Genomic DNA, 21,800 nt, shown 5'->3' on the forward strand with positions numbered 1-21,800 from the left:
TGAGTTAAGAAAATATATATCTGAGATTGGAGAAAGAGTAGATGCGCTAGAGCACAAACAAGATGATATAGCAGTTGGCCAGTTCAACCTCCTCTCATACTCGGAAAACCTGGCTAAACAGCTTACACACTGGAATTCAAACTAGCAGATGTTAAGGACAGAGCCCGCAGGAACAACATAAGATTCCGAGGCAATCCAGAGAGAGTGTAGCAGCCTCCAAACTCCAAGACTTACTTTGTGCTTTTTATGCAGAACTGATAGGCACACCAGACAGTGTGGTAGACACCATGGAAAGAGCTCATAGAGCACTGAGAGCTAGAGCTATTCCCCAAGGCAAACCAAGGGATGTAATCATCTGTTTCCATAGCTTTGTTTACAAAGTCAAGCTGATGCAAGCTGCTTTTAAGAAACCTTCTCCCTCAGGGAGATTCAAGATATACAGATCTAACTGACCTATCTGCTCATACTCTGCAACATCGGAAAACATACCAACCTATAACCTTCATTCTGTGAAGATCTGATATCAAATAAAGATGGGGTTTCCCCACTAAGCTCATCATTACCAAACATTTACTGTTTCCACTCCAAACCAAGGTCTAGCACTTCTCACCTCTTGGGGCCTACAAAACGACTCATCTGTTCCACAACCAACAACAAGCCTGAAACTACGAGCCTCAGCTCCCGAATGGTCGGTCCGAGACCAACAAATAAAAAAGTCAAAGACACTTCAATCGCAGGAGCTTACCTTAACTTTTATCTAAACAACAAGCCTCTTATGCGATGACTTGCAGTATGTTGCACCTTCTATTATTGGTACCGAAGGGTACCCATGTTATTTTCAGGTGCCTTTCTAGCATTCAACACTTTCTTCTTGTTACTGTTTATAAGGTTTACATCAAATTTTGTTGTTTCATAATGTTATTTATATTATTAATCAGGAGTGGGGCTGACTATGTTAGCTCTCACTTTGTATGTTTCTTTACATTATTGCCGCAATAACTGTTCTACCCCCCCCCCCCATTTGAAGCCCACACCAGGGCTCCACTGTGGTGGACTACTTCCACCATAACCTACAACAACTACCAATTTACCTATCTTTTCCAGACTAATCCCTTATCCTTCCTTACACCTTTCCCCCTTCACCCCTTCATTTAAGTCAGGTAACATCAACCTAACTTCTCACCCAGACACTCTTTGCTCTCTAGATGATATGGCCAGCCTCAAACTCTTAACCCACAACACAAGAGGCCTTAACTTTCTGCACAAAAGGAGTCTGCTCTTAAGGTCTCTTAAGTTCCACAATCCAGACGTGGCCTTTCTACAAGAGACCCAATGGACTCTCGACAAACCCCCACAAACTTTTTACTAGAGATTACTCATTCCTGGAGTATGCCCCATTCACTAAGAAAGCCAGATGCACTACCATATAGTGCATAAAAGGATAGCTTATTAACAAATACAGAATATTAAAGACCCCCAAGCCAGATTCCTGATAGTCATTTGCAAGCTCAACCATGTGATATACACCCTAGTTTCAATCTATCTCCCCAACACACGTCAAGCCAAGACACTAAAGAAAATTCTAAACTCAGTAGACAAAGTCAAATTAGTAGGGTTATCCTTGCAGGAGACTTCAACATGACATGGGACACCAAATTAGATAGGACCTCTCGCAACCTCACTAGATCTAGTCAACAAGCTAAACACCTCTCTTCCAGTTTTAAGAAAATAATGCCCCAGTCAGGATACTATGATATTTGGAGATCCCTTCACCAAGAGATAGAGATTATACCGACTTTTCCCACCCCCACCAGGTGTTACTCTAGAATTGACTACATATTTTGCTCCGCAGAAACTTTAGACATAGTCAAACACTCCACCATAGCACTATGCTCCTGGTCAGATCATGATATAGTGACAACTGGCCTCCTTTCTGTAGAAAATCACCACACCAAACCATCCTAGCGCCTACCTCACCACATAGTTTCTGAGTTCCCTTTTGTGAAGAATTACGAAGGGACATCAAGTTTTTTGTGCAAACAAATGATAATGGTTTGGTAGGTGATGACTCACTCTGGGGAGCAGCAAAAGCCACAATACGAGGTTGCCTCATTAGGGGACAGGCCATACTTAAAAGCAGGCCGGCCTGTCCCTAGCACAATCTGACCTCAAACTGTGAACTCTAGACACCCTAAATCGGTTGACCCCATCACCTCAGACTATAGACCAAATTAAGGTAATTAGACACCATATATGTCAACTTGAGCTTAAGCGCACACAAGAGAATCTGCTAAAACTGAAACAATTTTTTTATCATAAAGGCAATAAAGCTGACACCATTTTAGCAAATAAATTGAAAAGCCGATTGGGCACTACACGTATACATCAGATTTGACACAACGCACAACTACTCAAGCTCCCCTCACAAATTGGTTAGTGCTTTGCTGAATATTATTCAGCCCTGTACAATATTGAACAAACAGAAAACCTAACTGCCACACCACCCCCAGATATACGAACATATCTAAAAACCCTTAACCTACAAACCCTCACAGAGGAACAACACAACTCTCTTCTAGATCCGTTTACCTTATATGAAGTCAAACAAACTATCAAACAACTAAAACCTTCAAATCACCAGGTCCAGATGGCTATCCTGCACATTTTTACAAAACTTACATGAAATATCCCCAATCCTCCTCAGGTTCTTTAATCTTACCAGAGAAAGGGGTACTCTTAATAGAGAATAGATTTTCTTCATGCCACAATCATCGCCATACCTAAACCACAAAAAGACCCATCCCTGTGCTCCAGTTACAGACCCATTTTTCTCATAAATGTTGATGCTAAAATGTATGCTAAAATGCTTGCTAACCGCATATCTAAATTACTCCCTCATCTTATCAATCTTGACCAAGTAGGTTTTATACCCCATAGAGCAGGGCTTGACAAACCCAGGAGCCAGATAGCCACTGGCTCCTAGAATTTTACTCCTGGCTCCTAACTTTACAAATACCACTCTCTGGCTCCTAAAAATATGTCCGGCTCCTAAATATTCTTACTGGCTCCTAAATTTTAAACATATTTCTCAACCCCTGCCATAGAGAAGGCCCAGACAACACAAGGCGCCTGTGTAATATTTTCTTTGAATACACCAAATCGGGTAATCCCTTCTCGGCCATCACTTTAGATTCCGAGAAGGCCTTTGATAGGGTGAGATGGAGCTACTTATGGGAAGCCCTCAGAAATTTAGGTTTCCCCACAGAGATCCTGACAGCGATCCAAGCCTTGTATTCGTCACCTATGGCAACAGTTAAAGGACTAGGATATCATCCCCCCCATTTAAGATCAGCAATGGTACCCGGCAGGGCTGTCCTCTCTCGTCCCTCCTGTTTGCCTTAGCTATTGAACCTCTGGCAGAGCAAATTCAATATAATAAACAAATAGATGGTATTACCCAGTTTGGTACAACCCATAAGGTTGCCTTTTTTGCAGACGATGTAACGATATTTTCGACCAACCCAATTGCCACAATACCTAGACTTATGTCCATCCTAAAGTCCTTTGGAAAGCTATCTTTTTATTAATTAAACCCATCCAAGAAAGAGATATATAACAAAAATATTCCCCAGGACCAATTACAGATTCTCCACTCCATTTATCAAATTACATGGACAGATTAACACATCGCACATCCCGGTATAAAACTTTTGACAGCATACCCCAGATAATCAAAGATAATATCCTCCCATTGCTGACAGAGCTACATGCTCTGAAAAATACATGGAACTATAAATCTATATCTTGGATAGGTCGTATAAATACCCTGAAAATGTCATTCCTCCCCAAGCTTACCTACCTTTTTAGATGTCTCCCAATTAGGATCCCAAAACAATTACTTCTACAATTCCAGAGTGAGTTCATAAAATACATTTGGAGAAACAAACCCCCTAGAGTTCCACACAAAAAAATGAAAACTCCTATTCAGAGAGGAGGATTAGCCTCCCCCTCTATAGTGAGATATTATGAAGGAGCCATGCTCACCCACATATCTCAGTGAGGAGCCCTTAACTCCTCCAGTAAATGGAAAATCATTGAACAGGCATCTATTCCTTACCATATACCACATACAAGACCAGATCTGGATCCCTTCACACTGCGTAGAACAGTTGACATCTCTAACATGATAATCCAAGAGTGTCTCTCAGTATGGGACAAAATTAGACACCTTACCCAAATAACTCCCCATTAATCAATGATTACCTAATTTGCAGGCCTATTAACAGGACTCCCAGAAATGCATAACAATAAATGGGCCCAACTTGGGATCCACGTTGTCTCAGATCTTTGGATACCCCCTCCGCAAGTCAGCTTTTGCACACTAGAAGAGATATGCCTAGACACTACCATTCCGCGATATATGTCATTCGAGTATTTCAGACTAAAAAGTTCCCTAACCACCTGGGGCTTCAGACCTGAGCTAACACGTCCTCTTACCATTTGGGAATCCATCTGAAAACACAGTAAAAGACTCCACAAACCTCTCTCCACACATTATACCCTATTTGGAAACATAAACCAGATGGACAACCTGCCCCACCTACAAAGATGGGAGGATCACTTAGACATCACCATCCCCCCTCAATATGGCCCCCCTAACGATAACTATGAATGCGATACACTGCGTGACTATGCTAGAAACCTACCACAAACTCTTAACTCATTGGTATTTACACTCTTACGCGACTTTCCAAAATGTATTGACAATGTCACCCCCCTATGCTGCGCAACTGCAAACACATTGGTGACACCATGCATATATGGTGGGGTTAAACCAAAATACGTCCTCTTTGGGACACCTGCTTCCTTGTCCTATCCAATATGGGCATTCCCCTCCCAAAAACACCAGCCCTAGCCTTTTACACTTAGGTACCCACACACTCCCCAAACAGCACTCTTACCTATGCATCTACCTTATTCACTTCAATCTAAGCTGGTATAGCCAAAATCTTGGAAGGACACCTCTCCACCAAATTGGAATAAAATACTTAACCTTTATGGCATATACTTATACCATGGAAAAAAAATATATTTTTTTCACTCAATAATTCTGATACTTTTGAATTTATGTGGGCTGATTGGAACGCAAAGCTTGACACCCTTTGGAAACCAAATGTCATAATTAATAGGTAAACCCAATTAATTCAAGAACTAACAACTCCCATCCTCTTCTCTTCGAAATCTAGTATAATCACCCATACCACACCCCTTCTACTTCTCCCTCCTCCCCTCATCCAACCCCCAATCTGGTACCTCCGGTAAGCAATCTTTTATGTTGATATATTTATATACTAAGGACTTGCATGTCCTTAACATGTTCTGTTCTCTACATTTTATATGCTGTATAAAGACGTTATTATTCAAATAAAAAAATTTAGGGGGGGAAAAATGCCCATCGCTTCACTACTTACATCCTTTGCTGTGCGAGGTTCTGATGCAGTCTGTGATGGCATCAGAACGAGGTTCTCATAGGAGCCTATGAAAGCGTGCTCTCATGAGTGCAATGCTTCCTAGATTCATTTGTAATTTGTAGATTAACTTGTAATACAGTGCACTTTATCGTGCACTGGCATTACAAAGTGGAGCGCTAGTATCACTTACATGCAAGTAGGGTTGCCCAGGTGTCCAGTAAAAGACCGGAATGTCCGGTATTTCAGGTTACTGCCCGGTAATTTAATTGTTTTAAAAACGGACATAGCCTTAGTTAGTTAAGATGTGTTTAAAAGTGTTTTGCAATTTTTTTTTTTAATTTTTTTTATATGTTGCACACTATTTCCGAGTCAGCCATTGCCGGAGTCCAAGCTGCATCCGGGCCAACCTACCTACCCAGCAACTACGTCAGCCTGTGTCCACCGGCACCCTCTAGCCCTACTACAGTGTACTTGTCTCACAGCAGCTGACCACAGTGCCCCGGCTCTGCCTCAGCCTGCGCCATGTGTGTCTGCAAGCTGCTGTGAGTGTGTGTGAGACTGAGACTGTCGGGACGTCATGTGATCACGCGCGTTACATCACGACAGCAAGAAGACCCGCGGCGCGGGCTGCGCTGTCTACAGTATCAGTCTATGCTGCTTACTCAGTCTCAGAGCGGCAGCAAGATAAGAAAAGTGCAGTTGAAGCGGGAGATCTTAGATCAGACTCACTCACTCAGTCAGTCTAAATAATACAACATGAGGTATGTGTCTCAGTCTCAGACAGTTCTTTTAAAAAATTGTTATATTAATATCACCCTTCCTTCACCCACACAAAATATATATCCTATTATATAAAAGGCCAAGTGTGTTTTTTCGAAGCTGTCATGCGCAGTAGAGACAGCACGAGGACAAACACACCTGGCCTTATGAGTCCTACTCTTCAGCTGATCTCATCTGTGGCAGAAGTGGGCATGGCTGGGCATGAGCTGGGGGCATGGCTGGCGTGAAGGGGGCATGGCCTGACGTGAATGGCCGTGAAAGGGGCGTGGCCGGACATGAAGGGGGCGTGGGCGGGTGCGGGTCACGAGATAGAGTGGATGGAGAGACAGAGAGGAGGGGAGAGAGAGGAGGGGTGAGAGAGAGAGGAGAGGGGGAGAGAGGGGGGAGAGAGAGAGAGAGAGAGGGGGGGAAAGAGAGAGAGGAGGCGGAGAGAGGAGAGAGGAGGGGGGGGAGAGAGAGAGGAGGGGGAGAGAGAGAGGAGGGGGGGGAGAGAGAGAGGATGGGGGGAAGAGAGAGGGGGGGGAGAGAGAGAGATGAGGGGAGGAGAGAGAGAGATGGGGGGGGGAGATAGAGAAAGAGGAGGGGGAGAGAGAGAGAGGAAGGGGGAGAGAGAGAGGGGGAGAGAGAGAGAGAGTAGAGGAGGGGAGAGAGAGAGAGGAGGGGGAGAGAGAGAGAGGAGGGGAGAGAGAGAGGAGAGGGGGGGAGAGAGTGCAAAAGAGATGGGGGAGAGAGAAAGAGCAAAAGAGAGAGGGAGAGAGAGAGCAAAGAGGGGGAGAGAGAGAGCACAAAAGAGAGGGGGAGAGAGAGAGAGCAAAAGAGAGGGGGAGAGAGCGCAAAAGAGAGGGGGAGAAAGAGAGCACAAAAGAGATGGGGAGAGAAAGAGAGAAAGGGAGGGGGTGAGAGAGAGAGAGAGGAGGAAGGAGAGAGAGAGGAGGGGGGAGAGAGAGCGCAAAGGAGAGGGGGAGAGAGAGAGGAGGAGGGAGAGAGAGAGAGGAGGGGGGAGAGAGAAGAGGGGGGGAGATAGAGGAGGGGGAGAGAGAGAGGAGGGGGGTGAAAGAGAGAGGGGGAGAGAGAGAGGGGAGGGAGAGAGATAGGAGGGGGGGAGAGAGAGAGGGGAGGGAGAGAGAGAGGGGGGAGAGAGAGCTCAAAAGAGAGGGGGAGAGAGAGCGCAAAAGAGAGGGGGAGAGAGAGAGCACAAAAGAGATGGGAGAGAGAGAGCTCAAAAGAGAGGGGGAGAGAGAGCACAAAAGAAATGGGGGGAGAGGAGAGAGCAAAAAGAGGGGGGGAGAGAGCGCAAAAGAGAGAGGGAGAGAGAGAGTGCAACAGAGAGGGGGAGAGAGAGAGAGCGCAAAAGAGAGGGGAGAGAGAGAGAAAGCAAAAGAGGGGGGAGAGAGACCACAAAAGAGAGGGGGGAGAGAGAGCAAAAGAGAGGGGGGGAACGCAAAAGAGAGGGGGGGGAGAGAGTGCAAAAGACAGGGGGGAGAGAGCACAAAAGAGAGGGGGAGGGAGAGAGAGAGCGCAAAAGAGAGGGGGAGAGAGAGCGCAAAGGAGAGGGGAGAGAGAGAGAGAGAGCAAAAGAGGGGGAGAGAGAAAGCACACAAGAGAAGGGGAGAGAGAGAGGGGAGAGAGAGGAGAGGAGAGGAGAGAGGAGAGGGGGAGAGAGAGGGGGGAGAGAGCTCAAAAGAGAGGGGGAGAGAGCACAAAAGAGATGGGGTAGAGAGAGAGACTCAAAAGAGAGGGGAGAGAGAGCGCAAAAAGAGATGGGGGGAGAGAGAGCGCCAAAGAGATGGGGGGAGAGAGAGCGCAAAAGAGAAGAGATGGGGGAGAGAGAGAGCTCAAAAAAGAGGGGGAGAGAGAGCAAAAGAGAGGGGGAGAGAGAGCTCAAAAGAGAGGGGGTGATGAGAGTGCAAAAGAGGAGGGGGAGAGAGAGAGCGCAAAAGAGAGGGGGCAGAGAGAGCAAAAGAGAGGGGGGGGGAGAGAGAGCTCAAAAGAGAGCTCAAAAGAGAGGGGGGAGAGAGAGAGCAAAAGAGAGGGGGGAGAGAGAGAGAGCAAAAGAGAGGGGGAGGGAGAGAGCGCAAGGGGGTGGGACCGCTGTACTGCAAAAAAATGGCCCGTTTGAACGGGCTTTAGACTATATATATATATATATATATATATAATATACATATATATATAGATAAATATATTTATATATATATATATTTAATATCTGAGTATATATATATATATATACACACACACCCTTTGTATATCTTTATTTTAAACTCTCAAGTCTCAAAAATTATATATATACATATATATATATATATATATATATATATATAGCATATATATATTGTAGTACACAATATTATTATAATATACAGGGAGTGCAGAATTATTAGGCAAGTTGTATTTTTGAGGATTAATTTTATTATTGAACAACAACCATGTTCTCAATGAACCCAAAAAACTAATATCAAAGCTGAATATTTTTGGAAGTAGTTTTTAGTTTGTTTTTAGTTTTAGCTATTTTAGGGGGATATCTGTGTGTGCAGGTGGCTATTGACTGTGCATAATTATTAGGCAACTTTAAAAAAACAAATATAATACCCATTTCAATTATTTATTTTTACCAGTGAAACCAATATAAACATCTCAACATTCACAAATATACATTTCTGACCATTCAAAAACAAAACAAAAACAAATCAGTGACCAATATAGCCACCTTTCTTTGCAAGGACACTCAAAAGCCTGCCATCCATGGATTCTGTAAGTGTTTTGATCTGTTCACCATCAACATTGCGTGCAGCAGCAACCACAGCCTCCCAGACACTGTTCAGAGAGGTTGTACTGTTTTCCCTCCTTGTAAATCTCACATTTGATGATGGACCACAGGTTCTCAATGGGGTTCAGATCAGGTGAACAAGGAGGCCATGTAATTAGATTTTCTCTTTTATACCCTTTCTTGCCAGCCACGCTGTGGAGTACTAGGACGCGTGTGATGGAGCATTGTCCTGCATGAAAATCATGTTTTTCTTGAAGGATGCAGACTTCTTCCTGTACCACTGCTTGAAGAAGGTGTCTTCCAGAAACTGGCAGTAGGACTGGGAGTTGAGCTTGACTCCATCCTCAACCCGAAAAGGCCCCACAAGCTCATCTTTGATGATACCAGCCCAAACCAGTACTCCACCTCCACCTTGCTGGCGTCTGAGTCGGACCTGGAGCTCTCTGCCCTTTACCAATCCAGCCACGGGCCCATGCATCTGGCCCATCAAGACTCACTCTCATTTCATCAGTCCATAAAACCTTAGAAAAATCTTGAGATATTTCTTGGCCCAGTCTTGACGTTTCAGCTTGTGTGTCTTGTTCAGTGGTGGTCGTCTTTCAGCCTTTCTTACCTTGGCCTGTCTCTGAGTAATTGCACACCTTGTGCTTTTGGGCACTCCAGTGATGTTGCAGCTCTGAAATATGGCCAAACTGGTGGCAAGTGGCATCTTGGCAGCTGCACGCTTGATTTTTCTCAGTTCATGGGCAGTAATTTTGCACCTTGGTTTTTCCACACGCTTCTTGCGACCCAGTTGACTATTTTGAAAGAAACGCTTGATTGTTCGATGATCACGCTTCAGAAGCTTTGCAATTTTAAGAGTGCTGCATCCCTCTGCAAGATATCTCACTATTTTTGACTTTTCTGAGCCTATCAAGTCCTTCTTTTGACCCATTTTGCCAAAGGAAAGGAAGTTGCCTAATAATTATGCACACCTGATATAGGGTGTTGATGTCATTAGACCACACCCCTTCTCATTACAGAGATGCACATCACCTAATATGCTTATAGGCTTTCGAGCCTATACAGCTTGGAGTAAGACAACATGCATAAAGAGGATGATGTGGTCAAAATACTCATTTGCCTAATAATTCTGCACTCCCTGTATATATATATATATACATACATACACCACATATATATATATATATATATATATATATATATACATACACATACATACACACACTGACTGTGTGTATGTATGAGCCTCAGTGACTGCGTATAAGTCTGACTTTGAGTATGTATGAGCCTCAGTAACTGTGTATAAGTCTGACTGTGTGTATATGTGAGACTCAGTGACTGTGTATAAGTCTGTGTATATGTGAGCCTCAGTGACTGTGTATACATCTGACATCTGACTATGTGTCTATGTGTGATCCTCAGTGACGGTGTATGAGTCTGACTGTGTGTATATGTGAGCCTCAGTGACTGTGTATAAGTCTGACTGTGTCAATGTGTGAGCCTCAGTGACTGGTTAATAGTCTGTGTGTATATGGGACCCTCAGTGACTACGTGTGTGTATGAGCCTCAGTGACTGTGTATAAAAAGGTCAGAAAACAGCTGGTATTATGGGAAAAGTAGTTTTTCTGGAAGCAATTTGTCATTAAACATGCATAGGACTACAACTCCCCAAATGCAAACAAGGTAGATTGACAGTTCCTTGTAGCCTATCAGATTACACATTATGAATTCCACTCACATTAGGCCTTCCTGAATTCGGTGTTCTGCATCCACATGGACTCCCAGTGTATCTTAACCCCTTTTCTGCTGAGCCATATAACAGCCTTATGCGAAAGCTACTTTTAGTTGTTTGCACTTACAGTATATATATATATATATATATATATATATATATATATATATATATATATATATATACGCCCAGTATATATATACAGTATATATATATATATATTATATATACAGTGGGGCAAGAAAGTATTTAGTCAGTCACCAATTGTGCAAGTTCTCCCACTTAAGAGGATGAGGGAGGCTGTAATTTTCATCATAGGTATACCTCAACTATGAGAGACAAAATGTGGAAACAAATCTAGACAATCACATTGTCTGATTTGGAAAGAATTTATTTGCAAATTATGGTGGAAAATAAGCTATTTGGTCAATATCAAAAGTTCATCTCAATACTTTGTTATATATCCTTTGTTGGCAATGACAGAGGTCAAACGTTTTCTGTAAGTCTTCACAAGGTTGTCACACACTGTTGCTGGTATGTTGGCCCATTCCTGCATGCAGATCTCCTCTAGAGCAGTAATGTTTTGGGGCTGTCGCTGGGCAACACAGACTTTCAACTCCCTCCAAAGGTTTTCTATGGGGTTGAGATCTGGAGACTGGCTAGGCCACTCCAGGACCTTGAAATGCTTCTTACGAAGCCACTCCTTCATTGCCCGGGTGGTGTGTTTGGGATCATTGTCATGCTGAAAGACCCAGCAACGTTTCATCTTCAATGCCCTTGCTGATGGAAGGAGGTTTGCACTCAAAATCTCATGATACATGGCCCCATTCATTCTTTCATGTACATGGATCAGTCATCCTGTTCCCTTTGCAGAGAAACAGCCCCAAAGCATGATGTTGCCACCCCCATGCTTCACAGTAGCTATGGTGTTTTTTGGTTGCAACTCAGCATTCTCTCTCCTCCAAACACGACGAGTTGTGTTTCTACCAAACAGTTCTACTTTGGTTTCATCTGACCATATGACATTCTCCCAATCCACTTCTGGATCATCCAAATGCTCTCTAGCATACTTCAGATGGGCCCGGATATGTATTGGCTTATGCAGGGGGACACGTCTGGCACTGCAGGATCTGAGTCCCTGGCGGCGTAGTGTGTTACTGATGGTAGACTTTGTTACGTTGGTCCCAGCTCTCTGCAGGTCATTCACTAGGTGATTCTGGGATGTTTGCTCACCGTTCTTGTGATCATTTTGACCCCACGGGTGAGATCTTGTGTGGAGCCCCAGATCGAGGGAGATTATCAATGGTCTTGTATGTCTTCCATTTTCTAATTATTGCTCCCAAAGTTGATTTCTTCATACCAAGCTGCTTGCCTTTTGCAGATTCAGTCTTCCCAGCCTGGTGCAGGTCTACAATTTTGTTTCTGGTGTCCTTCGACAGCTCTTTGGTCTTCACCATAGTGGAGTTTGGAGTGTGACTGTTTGAGGTTGTGGACAGGTGTCTTTTATACTGATAACAAGTTCAAACAGGTGCCAATAATACAGGTAATGAGTGGAGGACAGAGGAGTCTCTTAAAGAAGAAAATACAGGTCTGTGAGAGCCAGAAATCTTGCTTGTTCGTAGGTGACCAAATACTTATTTTCCACCATAATATGCAAATAAATTCTTTCCAAATCAGACAATGTGTTGTCTGGATTTGTTTCCACATTTTATCTCTCATAGTTGAGGTATACCTATGATGAAAATTACAGGCCTCTCTCATCTTCTTAAGTGGGAGAACTTGCACAATTGGTGACTGACTATATATATATATATATATATATATATATATATATATACACACACACACACACACACACACACACAGAATCAAAAAATAAAGAACGCAGCATAGCTTAAGCACAATTCCTCAGAAATATATATATAAAAACACACTTTATTGTAGAAAAATTAAAAGCATGACAGCATACAAGCTGTATAAGCTATTTCAGCACATGAAAAAACACAAAGTTTAGCGGTCAAGACCTGATGCAGACATGTTTTGTGCGCATGCGCACTTGGTCACTGCTTGATTGCAGTCAAGACCACATTCTGCTTTATAGCTCATGTTTAAAGGTAAAGTACCTTATGTTGCAACATTGTGTTACATCCTTGTTACATAGAAATGAAGCACTGCTACATATCTGCATGTTATACTTGTTAGTTTAGTGTTTATAATTACTATTAGATATGTTTATGTCTTAAAGAGAATAATTGGAAAGTTTGTCCTAAAGTTAGGTTCACCATTTATATAAAAAATAAATAGATATATTTCTTTAGATTTAATTATCTGCACAACTATATTCAATCATTGAAACCCAATTCTTCTATTTAAAGTGTACTATATGTTTAATTTGTATAGTAAATGGTACCTTTTAGTGTTTTAATTTACAAATAGATCTAAATCTCTTCTCATATTCATACCTTGTGATTTACTTGTTTTAAGAGAGAATATCCAAAAAACTTCTCGTTTATTGAGTTTATCTTCTCTGTCTCCACCACGTTTCCATATAGGAACATGATCAATTTCCTGAATTTTAAGCATAGATGCATCAGAATTATGACATATTTTAAAGTGTCTAGATACCGGAGTATCTGTGTCTTCATCTGACTTCAATAGACCTCAGATGTTGCAAAAATCTATCTTTGATACAACGTTTCGTTTTGCCTACGTATTGAATTTTTTTTGTTGGCATGTTAATAGATACACTACATGTGTTGTTGAACAATTTATGTAATAATTAATGTTATATTCTTGTTGTGTAACATGTGAAGTGCATACATTTCCTTCAGTAACATAATTGCATGTTTTGCAAATATTCTTTCTGCATCTAAAAAAGCCCTTTCTTTCCTTTAGCCAGCACTTATTAGATTTAATGGGAAGATCAGAGGGATAGAGGTAGTTAGCTAGTGTCTTACCTCTTTTAGATATTATTTTCTACCCCTTCATTAGTTATTTCTTTTAGGACAGGATCAGAATATAGAATTGGAATTGTTTCTTTTATCATTTTACATATATTGTTTAAGTCAGTGCTATAAGTAGTAATAAACTTAGGTTTATTTTTCCCCTTATAGTCAGAATGTTTTGTCTTGTAAGTTAGCAAGTCCTTCCTTGTCACATGTTGTATACTCTCCTCTTGCCTTAGTTAATGTATTGTCATCATACCCCTCTATGTTTCAGTTTATCAGTTATTATTTGGCAATGTTATAGATAATCCTCATTATTGGAGCAGTTTCTTTTTGCTCTGATATATTCTCCTTTAGGGATTCCTCTTAATACATGTCTGGAGTGGCACAAATTATATTGTAATGTAGTATTCCCAGCTGTGGGTTTTCTATATAGGGTAGTGCTGATAGAATCTCTATCTGGATTCACATATAGACTTAAATCCAAAAAATTGACTGTTTCCGAATTGTGCTCTCCTACAAATTTTAGACCGCAATCATTGTGATTAAGATAACTACAAAAGTGTTCGGCTTCTGTCGAGTCACCGTCAAAAACAAAAAACAGATCATCAATGTACCGGAAAATTTTTTCAATCTTCTCCTTGAAGGGATTTCTTTCTCCAAAGACGTGAAACAGCTCCCACCAACCCATGAATAGGTGGGCATAGGAGGGGGCAAATTTATCCATATATATATATATATTATTTTTTTACCCCCCCCCCCCTTATCTGTCTGGCAGGGGTGGAACTTTGGTAAGCAGGTGCAGTGGCACCAGGGCCCAAGAGCTGGAGGGGGCCCATAAAAGCCAGCCTATACATAGGTGTATGCAGAATGTGTACAATCCTAGTGCAGGGGAGTCTTTTATTAGGGCAATTTGCGAGTCCATCTATCTATCCTTGAAATCATTATTTTGAGCAGAATATATTTTATTACTTTTGCTTTTTATTGAGTTACCTTTAGGGCCCTAAAACATCTTGCACCAGGGCCCTCTGTTGAGTAGGTTCACTACTGCTGTCTGGTATCTTTGTCGCAGACACTTGGCAAACCTACATGCAAGCGATATTTAGCGCTCCACTTGTCATCTGGTCCTTAGTGTTTAATGTCCCTTTAAACCAGTTGCCACTTAATTAATATACGTACATGGTCAAATTCAAACTACTTTTAAGTGTAAAGGTGTAAAGTCCTGATCACTGAAGTTAAATGGCAGGAAATATGATTAGATAGTGAAGTATTACTCTGATGGATCTTATTTATTTTTTTGTCATGTAAACAGTAGGGTTACCACTTTTTTGAAAGAAAAAAAAAATACCAGCAATGCTTATTAGCATCAATTTGCATAAATAATAATACAGCATAACTCAGGAACTAAATCTGCTGTGACATTTATTTATAATTAGAATCCAACACACTTAAAACAAGTTTCTCCATGCCAGGGACTTTATTACTATATTGTTCTTTATTTTCTACATTTAACTAAACCTTAAAAATACTGGGCATGTTGGTATAATACCAGCTGCGTGGCAACTCTATGCAACAAAGAATGGTGGACATGGTATAGTTGCTATTCTGTAATAGCGTTTTAATGAGAAAGTTTGACGGAAAAAAGATAGATAAATAGTCGACAATCCAACAGATGATGACCTATTAGAAGGTCTAGCTTAAAACATACAACTGTTTCAACATAGTTAAAGGGACAGTCTACTCCAGAATTTTTATTGTTTAAAAAGATAGATAATCCCTTTATTACCCATTCCCTGTTATGCACAGGAAACAAGGTTATATTAATATACTTTTTACCTCTGTGATTACCTTGTATCTAAATCTCTGCAGACTGCCCCCTTATTTTACTTCTTTTGACAGACTTGCATTTTAGCCAATTAAGTGCCCATCTCATAATAACTCCACAGGCGTGAACACAATGTTATCTATATGGCACAGCACACATGAACTAACACCCTCTAGCTGTGAAAAACTGTCAAATGCATTCAGATAAGAGCCTTTCAAGGGCTTAGAAATTAGCATATGAGCCTACCCTAGGTTTAGCTTTCAACTAAGAATACCAAGAGAACAAAGTAAATTTGATGATAAAAGTAAATTGGAAAATTGTTTAAAATGACATGCCTTATCTGAATTATGAAAGTTTTATTCTGACTAGACTGTCCCTTTAAATACTAGTAAATGAGCCACCCATTATTTTCTTGTAGCTCTGTCATACTCATGAGTTATTTAATTGTAACTGTAAGATAGAAAAAGTTATATACTACATATATACAAATCTATAAAAATACAAACTCTGCCCTTGCACATTTTGCAAAACCAAATTTTTTTTTTATCTGATTTCTATAACTTAAACTCCTTATTGAATGCTCCATCTAAAATTGGCATGTTCTGTTTATTGTTTGGTCTGCAAAAATATGTTGTTATGGTCTATAACATTTTGTAGAACAATCAGTAGTTATGAGCTAGATGTACATTTTTAGGAGTCACAGCTCCCTGGTTCACACATTTTATTAAACCTATCATAAAGTTATGCCAAATATCAAATCATTAGCTTTGTTAAAGGGACAGTAAAGTCATAATTGGACATTTATGGTTTAGATAGTGCATACAATTTTAAGCAACTTTAAAATGTAATTCTATTATTTAATTTGCTTCCTTCTCTTGTTATCTTTTGCTGAAAGGTTTATATAGGTGAGATCAGGAGCAACAAAGAACCTAGGTTCTAGCTGTTGATTGGTGGCTGCATATATATACCAATTGTCATTGTCTCACCCATGTGTTCAGTTAAAATAGTGCATTGCTGCTCCTTCAACAAATGATACCAAGAGAATAAAACAAATTTGATAATAGAAGTAAACTGGAAAGTTCTTTAAAATTGTATGTTCTACTTAAATCATGAAGAAATCATCAAGAAAAAATTTGTTTCATGTCCCTTTAACTACACATGATTTTGCTAGATTTATGTGCATGAGCTTTATTTGCCATGTTTGCTATGTGATTTGGAGACTGGTGAGATATACAGGTATAACACACTATGGGCTGTACAAATAGAGCTGGCATAGGGAACAAAATCCGCTACAGGCACCATTTTTTTTAACATAATCACACTTACATATTATTTAGTCACAATGCACAGTTTGCTTGTCACTTACTGCTGGTCTTAATATCCAGACAGGTGAGGTAACACAGGTCTCTGACACCTACCGCAATAAGCACTAGTACATAACGTTCCTGAACCCATTTATAACAACAACCCTAAAAGAAACTCAAGTGCCCCTACAACTAGTAACTTTAGCCCTTTTTGACTGCTGTGGGTGGGTTTAGTTAAAGGGACAGTCTACACCTTAGTCATCATAAGTATTACCTTAGATTAAGCTGCAAATAGCCTCCTGCGCCCCTTTCTATACCATGCAGCAGGAACAGTAAAACAGTTATTTTGAAATGAATAGTGTTTCTTTTCAGTTTGAAATGGCTGCCAAGCTCCACCCACTGATGACATCAAGATCTGGGCTGCATATGGCATCCAATCACAAAAGGCTCACTAGTTGGATTCAGCAGACTGTCAATGCTATTCAGCAGAGTGCATAGATGCAACCCAGATCGTGATGTTATCAGTGGGTGGAGCTTGGCAGCCATTTCAAACTGGCCAGAAACAATATTAATTTTGAAATGCAGGCTGGAGCTTCCAGTGGTATGCAGGCTGGAGCTGCCAGTGGTATGCAGACTGGAGCTGCCCGTGATATGTAGGCTTGAACTGCCAGTGGTATGTAGGTTTGAGCTGCCACTGGTTTGTAGGCTGGGGATACTAGAGGTGGAGAGGCTTTAGTTGCCAGTGATAGGTAGGCTGGGTTACTAGTGGTAGAGGGTTTAAAGTGGCCACTGGCAGGGAGGCTGGAGTTGCCAGTAGTGGTTAGACTGAGTTACTAGCGATATGGTGCTATTTATCCTAGTGAGACTAGGAATGTTTGTGATACTGGGTATGCCAGTACAGGCTTAGGAAGTAAGGGTTTCCCAAACTGAGGGGTAATATAGGTACCAGTACACACTGACTTTTAGTCTGCCTTGTGGCTAGAACAACATTTTTATACCTGTTATGTAATGAAAAAAGGTTTGCAATGGCATAGTGATAGTTCCCAGTATACTGGAACAGGATTACTACTGAATGTAATGAGAGAACCACAGTTACTTGCTGCCAGTTGCTATGGGGGTTTAGTTAAATATTTTTGCCCCAGTATTTTGGCTGGTGCAAAAGTCAAACCTGTTTGTGACAGAGTTGCCAGTATATAGCAGTTGTTAAAATAGTAAAAGTAACAAAAAAAGCAAAAAACTTCACCAATTTTATAAATGCAGCATTACATGTTCCTGTCTTGAATAAACCAGTATTTTCTTGCCAGGCTTGCAGAGGTACTATTGTTATATCTTATTATTATATTGTATTCAGAAGAGCTGAGAAATGTCTCTCTACACCAACAGAGCAGTGAGTGCAGTATGTATGAGCCAACGAGCAGTAGTAGGAAGCTCACGACTGATATCACATAACTATTATCAGTTTAAATAACTTTATCAATACATTTTTTCAAGCAAAATATAAAAATCCCAATATTTAAAAGGATATGAAATCCAACATTTTTCTTTCATGGTTCAGATAGTGCAGGACATTGTAAGCAACTTTCTAATTTACTCCTATTAACAATTTTTCTTCGTTCTCTTGGTATGCTTTGTTCAATGAGCAGCAATGCACTTCTGGATGTTGACTGAACACATGCATGAGCCAATGACATCGGTATATATATGCATCCACCAATCAGCAACTAGAACTTAGGTTCTTTGCTGCTCCTGATCTTTCATAGATAAACCTTTTCAGCAAAGGATAACAAGAGAAGAAAGCAAATTAAATAATAGAAGTAAATTGGAAAGTTGTTTAAAATTGTATTCTCTATCAGAATCAAAAAAGATAAATTTGGGGTTTCATGTCTCTTTAAATCCAGCTCTTTAATATACATGATATATTGTTTGCATTATCCTATATCTTTAAACTGTATTCTGAAAATTCTGGTTTAAATGATATTTGCTTTAAAAAGATTTTAAAGTTGCTATAATGGCATCTCAAATTCAGAATGGTTAGGCGTAGGAATCATTGCTAAAAGCATAACACATTTCTCCAGCCCATTCTAATCTGTGAATCTACAGGAGGAGAGAGGTAAGAGTGAGGGAAACATAAAATCTTACATCTCACAACCATTTCCAATCTTACTGTACCTGAGCATAAAGTTTGTACAAGTTCTACTCCAACCTATATGTCCATACACACCAATTTGTTTAAGACCATCTAAATACAACAGTATAATTAGACCAAAACGCTGAATGTTCAGTAAACTAATCATAAACATAACAGTAGTATTCTTTTTAATTGATGCTCCACCCCGCTGATTTTACTGACTGCCCAGCTTAACCAATAATAAGCTAAAATTAGCTAATATTAAATTGTTTCAATGTTTTATTGCACAATTCATCATTAAAAAGATTTATGTCAAATTATGCAATTCATTTGTGCTTTGGATAGCAGAATTTGTTATAATATTACAAAGCATTACACTGCCCCCACGCGGCTACTTTATAATGCAACATGGCTGGCAACATTTTCTGTGGAGAACACTGAATTGGAAACATAAACTATAAAACACACGCTACCAATAACTTTCTGAAACAGTGATTGGTTTGTTTGTTTTTTGTTTTGTTTTGTTTTCTTAGAAAACCGGTGCCAGTAATATGTATTTTAATTTGTCTTTGTAACTGGAACTAAGAAAAAAGATTTCAATATAAACTGGAAAATAAGCCTGTAACCATTACACTTGGATTACTGAGTTAAAAATGTGGTAATTTCCAACTCTGCTTTCCTTGATTGCCAAATAATTTTGGCTACAATATACAGACATTTTAATTAAAGCAACATAATTAGTACCAAATGGTCTGATTATGTATACATTTATATATTGGCCACATGCATAAAAGAATTTTTTGACAGGAAGTAAAAGATATTAATAAATATCAATAAGAATAATACCACGTGTGTTTCTGTATATATACAAATGTTCAACCTCCTCCTAACCATCCAATATACAGATCTCACAATCGTTGTAGTAGTTTATAGCACTACAGCCTTGTGTATGCATAATTTATTTCATTTGTGTTGAAGTTCATAAAATGTCATTTTACACTATGAAGAAAATAATTAAGCGTTTTTCTATTATTATTTTTTTCTGGTATAATAATCTGCTTTACAAAGAAGCAAACAATTTAAATAAATACAAGGGTTAGACTACAACTATAAAAGGTTATCAAAATTCTCCATTCAAGGCTAAGGGGATTTATTTTAATATAAATTGCAGGATAAGCTTTTTACTTTGAAAATACTATACCCTTATAATTGTGCATTTCATTTTGTTTTAATACTCATAATGCCTTAGAGTACATAACAGACCTGTTAAAATCATAGGAATGAAAAAAACTCCATGACATATGTACCGTGATGAATGTGTAGAAAAATTACATGACTTACTGAGTGTCACTCTTAGTCCACATTGTTTCTAAATGAATCAAATGCAATTGGATAATGACAGCCTTGCCCTTCTCCTGTTTCTGCAGGCAGACCACAACAAGGCACCAGGATGCCCCCATAGGAAAATAAACTAACCACTATGTAAGTTTTTACTCTGCATACGAAGATGCCTATATAAATCCCAGACATCACTCAATATTTAAATGTATGCTCTTTTTTATCCATCAAGGACCACAAGGAAAATAAGAAAAGATGTACTCACCTAATGATATCTGCTCTTTTAGACTCAGTTCTAAAGTTCCTCCAGCCTAAGATGCAAATGCACTCCCCTCCAGCAGTGTTTGTTTGTATATGTCATACATGCATGGAACAGATAGCAGCCTTATCATGAAACCAACAAAGAACACATGTCACAAGCAAGCAGCAGTTCTATGAAATAAGAAAAGGAGGGGGCAAGATAGGGAGATCTCCACACTGCTGTAACTTTCCTAACTGTGGAGTAAACTCTGTCAGAAGTAACAAGCCTTTTTTTCTTTACTGTGTGAGTAAAATGCTAAGTAACCCCCCATCAATCCCTCCCTCTGCTACCCCCCTCACTCTGGCAAGGGGACTGGGAAAGTGCAGCTAATTGGAAGGACATGCAGAGCTTGTGGTTGTGTCTTGAACCCTCTGCTATTAATCATGGAGCATCTGATCCCTGCTTTGCTTCACTGCTGGGGGGTAGTGAGGGGGGCTTGCAGCGTTTTTTTCTGTTTACTAGAATTTTTCACAATGCATTCCCCATGCTAATCACAAACAGCCTTCATCTTAAAAAAATGAAAAAGCTCACCTCCTTGTGTCTTTAAAATATTTTTTTCTGCACCACTCAAACCTCTGTTGCCGAACTGCAAAAGCTAATGTAAGAACAATCCATTTATGAGTAATTCCTAACTCCTGCAACTTTAAAACCTCTTCTAATATTGAAGCTTCCCTTCATTTGACAGGTAGCTAAAATTTAAATACACACAAGTATTTCTTATTAAAGGGTCACCCAAACCTTTGTTGCAAAGGATACCTAGATAGGCTTAGGAGCTGCTGATTGGTGGCTGCAGATATATATCTCATGTTATTTGTTCACTAAATGAGGATAATCTCTACGCTAAAATTAACCTTACAAGTGTGCTGAGACTGAGCATCTGCAATTAATGGCCTTCTAATTACCAAAAAGCAATGGCAAAGCCAAGCTAGTCTGCTGTTTCCGAACAAAGGGGACGCCAGAGGAGCTTTTACAACCATTTGTCTTGTGACTGCAATAGTTGTTTGTAAATAATTTCAGTGAAAAACCCAAAGTTTGTAAAAAAGTTAATTTTTTTAATATGATCACATTTAGCGGTGAAACAATGGCATGAAATACATCAAAATGGGCCTAGAATAATAACTTGGATTGTCTACTTATATATATATATATATATATATACACATATACAGTATATATATATATATATATATATATATATATATA

The 21,800-nt window shown here is 39.9% G+C and overlaps 1 protein-coding gene across 1 annotated transcript in view; it reads right to left on the reverse strand.

Annotated features, from left to right (window-relative positions):
• RIPOR3 (RIPOR family member 3) overlaps positions 1 to 20,781 on the reverse strand; it is a 626,178-nt gene extending 605,397 nt beyond the window's left edge. The window contains exon 1 of the mRNA XM_053692678.1: positions 20,562 to 20,781. The gene's annotated coding sequence lies outside the window, so the exon portion shown is untranslated. The remainder of the gene's footprint in view (positions 1 to 20,561) is intronic.
• Positions 20,782 to 21,800: the final 1,019 nt, after the last annotated feature.

The sequence above is a fragment of the Bombina bombina genome, chromosome 1 (genome assembly GCF_027579735.1).
Source record: "Bombina bombina isolate aBomBom1 chromosome 1, aBomBom1.pri, whole genome shotgun sequence".
NCBI lineage: Eukaryota > Metazoa > Chordata > Amphibia > Anura > Bombinatoridae > Bombina > Bombina bombina.